We start from the raw sequence: 7,497 nt of genomic DNA on the forward strand, positions 1-7,497 counted from the left end.
GTACCATTTTCAGTTCCATAGGGATTGAAGGCCCAAAAGATAAGCTTTCAAACAACTAGACTGCAAAATGCTACCAGGGCTAGTATTGAAAACGGAGATGAGGGAAACACTGAAGCACAACCGTGTCTCAGAATCACAAAATCAGAATACCAGAAATGTGGAAGATAAAGTCTAAAGACGAGCCAAATTATATCAGAAATCTCAATGGATGGGATAATATCAGGGTTAAATTCAGTCCTAAGTTGACTAGATAATGCAGAGGGACACGTGAATGAATGTGAATACAGGGGAACAGAAATCCCTAAGTCAGAAGCAGACATAGATAAGCAAGTTGAATACAATGAAAACATTGCTGTTGAGTCCTGGGTTAAGTAAAGCATGTAAGACTAGGATTCATAAGAGTCCCAGATGGAAAAGCAAGAGGTAAAAAAAAAAAATTCTGAAAAGATATCTGTAGATAAATTTGACTGAACCTTCCTGAAAACCAAGATAGAATCATGTATATGAATTCAGGAAGTACACAGCATCCAACGGAATTGAAATCCCAATAGACTTACCAGCAGCCAGATGATTCTAATCAACAAAGTTCATGAGCATCCATGTGATTTAAAATGCACCTGGAGGAAAAAAAATGAAAAAAATGCACTTTGAGGAAAGCAACATAATCACAAGGGAACCTCCAGAGCGCTTTCAGCTTGTATCTCAGCAGTAATATTTCAGGAAAGGGAGAAGTGCCAGGATTTAGACCATATCCTGAATGGGAAAATGCTGCCATCTAGGGTAGCCTATGCCACATGACCGCCATTTTTAATAACGGCAAAGCTAGAGAATTCCACAGACCGGCACATCTTAAAAGAATTCAGCAGTTCAAAACTTATCCTAAAAGAATGATTGAGAATTCTTCGCTGATTAGAAAAGCAGCAAGATGAAATGGAAAGAAGAAGACTATTATTGGAAATGCAAGAGGAGCATGAGTTGCAGAGAATAAACAAGAAGAAAGCAAGAGGACATCAAAACCCTATATATGGGAGAGTGAAGCAGGAAATCATAGATGATTGTAAGCACTATCTTAAGTGAATCTGCTTATATGACTCTCTTAAGTGAACGGAGTGATGCATGGCCTAATGTGTTTGCAAAACAAACAAGAAACAAACAAACAAACAATCAAACAAACAAACAAGCACCAAAAGGGCACGGTTGGCTGACATAAAACAATGGAACCATGAATATTCTCAAGAAAGTACTCAAGGTGATGTCAAGAATCATTCAGCACTCATCGACCCAATATCACAGCTTGCATGTACTCAACACACTTGTATTCAGAAAACAGATGCGTGCATTAATATTCATAAATATTGATTCATAAGAGCATATCGTGACCTAATTCAAATGCCTATTTGGAATAAAATGGATTTATAGTCCGTGATATAAATTTGCAAGTCTCCCAACAGATTGAATGTATGCCATATTATACCCTACGTAGAGAAGAAATGGCATAAGCCTATAACAAAGACAAGTAGCTCTGCAAAAGTGTTCTAAGGGCAAAAGAGACACACAGTAAATTGCACATTGGGATTGGTTTCATTTGTAGGAATTTCAGCCCCCATGAAATAAATGGATCCATGTCCTGAGAGTGCGGGTGTTTCAGCAGAAATCAGGCGACGCATATGTATTCCGGGTGTACGGATATTATAGGAACATAAGTCTCCTTTAGTGGGTCTCTGTGTACTGTGAACTGTTAGAAAGTTTATAGACGTGTGAAATCATCAACTATAATTGGACACACTTCCCTCCGTTTGTACTGTGCGTACAGATCTGAATAAAAGGAAAGAGGGAAGAGAAAAGCCCATGGGACGCTAGTGGATAGAATCACATTTACCTTTAGAACCTCTTGTCTCATACAGCCCCTCCCCCAACACTGACAAGTTGCAGCCACCTTTGGGGATGGCAGTTGCCGGTTTAATTCCAGGTGGAACGCTCGTTTGTTCCATGAGGTTTGTTGTGGCCTGTGGATCCATGGAAACTGGGCAGAGCCCTGTGGGTGGATCAGTGTGATGGATGGGCTGTCGCCCTCTTTGGAGCTTGGCTTAGGTCTCTTTTTTGGGAAGCTGTGTAAGTTCGAGATCCTGCTGCTGCCCAATGGCCTGTGTTCACGGGTCAGTTTCCAGAACCTTAAAGAGCAGACAGTGGAAGAAATGCGTGTCATCAGCTCACTGGTTAGTCTCGGAGGTACTTTCAGATTTGCCCAATCATTTAGAATTTGACTTTATAGGAGACACGAAGAGAATCTGTCAGAAAAGCTGGCTGCATGGATTGAGGAGAGATGCGAACACATTGATGAGAGTTGTTCTGCTACAATGAAGAATACTGGCATGGAGACAGCTGTAGAGAATACCAAGCTTGGAAGACATTCATCGACATATTGAGCCTCGTTGATACTGTCAATTACATGTGGAATCTGAACGTGCACTTGAGGAAGTTACTGAATTCTCTGCTCCAAGTACGGGTCCAAGATTTCTTCCGTCCAAAACAGAAGAGAAGGTAGAAATGATAGAAGCTCTCATGTTCTTGGAAGATGTCTTGAAATTCCAAACTTCCCACGGGGCATTTATAAACCACTCAGACGACCAAGCACCAAGCCCTGGTAAGCCTTTTCCCAGGGTTGGGCCTTGCTCTGAAGCACTTGCTTTTCCCTCCCCTTCACTCAGTTATCCATTTCAGAGAATCAGCCCTTGAACTGCATTGAAGCCAGTAGGAGCACAGGAAGACCCTCCTAGATTCAGAGTTCCTCCACCTTCACATTTTGTGCACAACAGTGTACTCCTCCATGGTCAACTACTCTGGACTAAAACAGGTTGGTTTGAATTCTTAGTTCACACTGTGAAATGATGACCTTCCCCCAGATTCAGATCATGCTGGGGTTATATCTACTTTGGTGTGAAGGGTGTTTTGTAAGTGAGTGGATTCTTTGCCTGAATTTGAATATTTATTTATCCTCAGTTTTTCAAAACAGTATTTGTAACTATTATAATTCTGTTATTGAAATGAAGTGTAATTGTTGACATAGATATGTAGTGACACATTTTTTGTGGACCATCTTTTCCCTTCAGTCAAGTACCGGGTGCAGGATATAATGTGGTTGCCATATTTGTCGGGTTTAATTGTGTTTCTCAACATAATTGGACGATTAAACATACTCATCTTTCATAGAAGAGCACATGATTCTCAATAGCCTAGCAGAAGTGCAGCAGTGTTCTCATATCTATAATGTCTCTAAGTGCTATTGAAACCAAGCCTATATAAAAATACATTGTTTGGGTTTCTTTGTGCTTTCCTAAATAGTAATGTTGCCCCTTGAATCGCCAACATTGACCAGTATGTGCCATTATTAGGAAAGGGCACCACATGAACAATGGAAACCCATGGTTGTGATTGTTAATGATTCTAAGAACTATTTCATTGTTTTTGTTAGTGTTGGAGGCACCAAGAGAAAAGTGTTGACCTGCCTCCTTCATGACTTTTTACTGCTAATTTGTATTTTTGTTGTATTTTTCTTATTTGGGTATTTCAAGCTGATACCAAAATTTGGCAACTCTGTCTTGTAGTTAGATTTAGTATATTTCTAAAACTATATTTATTTTGATACACTTCCCATAGTATGTAATTCAATTCTGTTAACTATTTGGAAGTCTGCAATGGAGGTATGTACACATTGTCAGACCTGGAGTCTTCGAACACATCCTTCCACCATTGATATAGAGAAAAATAGCTAAACAAGGATCAAGTGCCTGTGAGTTATGCCTGAATTGTGTTAATTTATCCATGCCAAACTGGCAGAGTACCAGTGCAAACTTCGCTCACTCTCTCCCAGGTATACAGCAAATTAAACATCCACTCTCCCGGCCCTTGGCTCAGGATCCCTGCTGAATAATGGCCAAACATCTCTTACTTCAAAAGTCAGAAAGAATTCTCACATAACCTGGAAAGAGTAGAAGGCAAAGTAGAGAATGGAAATCAGTGCAGGACCTGACCTTTGGTGAAGGAGCAGTAAAGGCGAAACTGTGTTTTACTGGGATGCACACTCTAAAGTGGACAAGTCATTTAAGATGGAAGACGATGTGCTGAGGGTTAAAAGAGTGCATAGTGGACGTTTGATTGACATAACTGAAAGCAATAATCACAAAATTTCTCTGCAATTGATTCCCAGACCAAGACTCCATCTGCCAATTTTGAGCTAGGAGTGCCTGTGGAATCTGTGTGTTAGAGCTGTGGCTGATGTCACAAATTTATTCCCAGGGGTTTGGAGATTGTTTTGGGCTGTGGTTGGTACTATCTAGAGAACAGATCTGCCTGGGTCCTCTCTTAATATTAAATCTGCTGGCATATGTGTTGTGGATTAGCTTAGTAACCCAGGGCCTTAGTCACAGCCTTTTCACATCCACAGTATAATTGCTCATTTTCTCCATAAAGGAGAAATGGTCTCAATCAGAGCCATCTTTATCTGGTTTCTAGAATCCAGGGCAATTTCGTGTTGAAATAAGATTCTATAGCCAAAAGATCTGCAACTTTCATAGGCAGGATTGAAATTTCTTATTGTCCAAAGCAGAGGTTTTTGAAATGCTCCATGCTTGCCTTTGAGTTCCCATGCCTTATTGACAAGAGTTCTTGGAGCAGAGATCTGCTGAAAAATAGGAGAATTTGAAGCTTTTCCATCAACCTTGCCTACCACATGCTAATGCAACTATAGTTGTGGTGCTGACCCAGTACTACACTTAGGACCCAATTGTGGCACTGCAGGATTGTTTCAGCAGTTTCTAATGTGTGACATCATTAGATTTGTTTCCACTTTTGTCTTTGTTTGCAGAGAACCTGAGGGAACCCATTATAAAATTTTGACTTTTCCGTGGCAACAGTAAGGACGAATGCACTTTCATGAGTGTATATTGGAAAAATTCCCTTTCCACATATCCAGCCTGCAGCCCAGAAATCATTTGGAAACCTCTATTCCAGCAAAAATTAGTAGTCCCAGCACTGTCAGAGCTATGATAAACATTTAACCAAAATGACACTCTGCTAACTTTACTAGAATAGGTTATATTCACCACAACAAAAACCACGGTAGCAATCATAGATATAACAGGCAACGGACACAGAAGGAATGCATGGCATCATTACATACCAAAAACAATCCTCACAGCATTAAAACTAAATGTGCACAGAAATGATTTCACTTACAAAAGCCGTTCAAGTCTATAATAGATAACTGATAATCCTTAACCCATAGCGATAGAGAGATATAATAAAGTTAAAAGAACTATTCCAAATTTTCAAAAGACAGGAGTCTCCTGAAAGAACATCCAATGTATTAGACCCCCAAAATTTACTAGAACATGACTTGAAAAGGGAGGACATAAAAACACTGAAGGAAATCTTGAGTCTATGAATACAAATGCAGGCTAGTATAAATGGAAAGAGAAACACTTTAGATGAGCCAAATATAATCAGAAAACTCAATGGTGAGAATAGCTAAGCTAAAGACAGTCCAAATCGGACTAGATAATGCACAGGAACAAATAAATGACTTAGAAAACAGGATAACCGCAATCACTCAGTCAGAACACGACATAGAAAAGCAAGTGAAAACCAATGCAAGCAATGCAACTGAAACCTGGGATAAGAGAAAACATACCAGTGTATGACTCATAGGGATCCCACATGGAAAAGAATAAAGACAAATGGTTTGAAAAGGTATTTGAAGAAATCAGACTGAAATTTTCTTAAACCAAAGATAGAACCGGCTATCTCAATACAGCAAGCACAGAGCGTCCAAGCATAATGAACCCCAGTAGGCCTACGACAATATATATTCTAATTTAAATGGCAAAAATTGATAATAAGGAAATGATTCTAAATGCACCAAAATAGAAACAAGTGCATTGCAAGAGAACTTTTTAATGTCTTCAGCTGACTTCTCAACAGATAGATTGGTAATTTTTTCTTCCCTCTTTCCTTTTGTGTTGATCTCTATTCCAAGAACTGATGAAAGGCAGAGTCCTTCAGTCTAAACAAGATGAGTTGGCAGAGATTCTAAAAGTGTTCAAGTTCTTGGAAGAGGTCACCAGAATCAACACATCTCAAGGGGCTTTTTCAGACAATACAAGAGACAATGCACTACGCCCTGTTTATCCTTTTCCCAGGAGTGGGCCAATGTATTAAGACTTGCTGTTCCTTCACACTCAACCAGCCATGCAGGTATACCCTCAGTCTGCTACTGCAGGAGAATTAGAGCCAGGTCCAATTTTACCAATACTGTAGGGAGAACCTGAACCTGCTACTGCAGGAGACACAGCACTGTGTCCCATTTCACCAATCTTTCAAGGAGACCCTAAGCCTACTCCTGCAGGAGACTCAGAGCCGAATCACATTCCACCAGCTTTGTAGGAAGACCATCATGCCTTCACTTGCAATGGATCCAGGAATGTGTCCAATTACACTAGCCTTGTAGGGAGACCTTGAGCCTGTTCCTGCAGGAGAAACAGATCTCTGTCATATTCCACCATCCCTCCAGGAAGATGCAGGGCCTCCTCCTGCAGGAGACTCAGGAATTGGTCCAATTTCACCAGTCCTGCAGGAAGACTCTGAGCCAATTCCTGCAGGAGACCCAGGAATGGGTCCCATTCCATCAATCATGCACTAAGACCTTGAATTGGGTCCAATTCCACTAGCCTTGCTGGGTGACCCACAAGCCTGATCCTGCAGGAAAATTAGAGATACGTCATATTCCAGAAGCCCTGCAGGAAGACTGAAAGCCTGCTTCTGCAGGAGACCCAGGAATAGGTCCAAATACGCCAGCCTTGCTGGGAGAGCACAAACCTGATCCTGCAGGTGATACACAGTGAGGTACAATTCCAACAGCCCTGCAGGGATATCCTGAGGCCACTTTGGCAGGAAACACATGACTGGGTCACATTCCAATACCCCAGAAGGGAGACCGTGAGCCTGCTACTCCAGGAAACCCAGAACTTCTTCCCATTCCACCAAACCTGCAGTCCAACACTAAGACTGCATCTGCAGAAAACACAGTGAGGGTCACATAACACCAGCCCTGTAGTGAGACTACAAACCTACTCCTGGGGGAGACCAAGCCATTCACAGAGAATATGAGCCAGCTCCTGCAGAAGAACAAGAGTTGTGTGACATTCTACCAGCTCTGCAGGTAATCCATAGGCTTGCTCCTGCAGGAGACAGACATCCCAGTCCAATTCCATCAGCCTCTCCAGGGAGAACCCCAGCCTCCTCCTGCAGGAGAGCCAGAACTAGATCCCATTCCACCAACCCTGCATGGAAACACTGAGCTTGCTCCTGCAGCATACCCACAGCCAAGTCATATTCCACAAACCCTGCAGGGAGACACTGAGCCTGCAGTTGTAAGAGACCTAGGACTGGGACCAATTCCAACAGCTCTCCAGGGAATCCCTCACCTGCTCCCATAGGAGA

General features: G+C 41.7%; 1 long non-coding RNA gene across 1 annotated transcript; it reads left to right on the top strand.

The window, feature by feature from the left end:
• Window positions 1-2,421: 2,421 nt before the first annotated feature.
• LOC140693219 (uncharacterized) lies at window positions 2,422-4,941 on the top strand. The gene is made up of 3 exons (XR_012068942.1): window positions 2,422-2,644; window positions 2,722-2,854; window positions 4,865-4,941. It is a non-coding gene; the product is annotated as an uncharacterized lncRNA (long non-coding RNA).
• The last annotated feature ends 2,556 nt before the right edge of the window (window positions 4,942-7,497 follow it).

Source organism: Vicugna pacos, unplaced genomic scaffold (assembly GCF_048564905.1).
Source record: "Vicugna pacos unplaced genomic scaffold, VicPac4 scaffold_19, whole genome shotgun sequence".
Taxonomy (NCBI): domain Eukaryota; kingdom Metazoa; phylum Chordata; class Mammalia; order Artiodactyla; family Camelidae; genus Vicugna; species Vicugna pacos.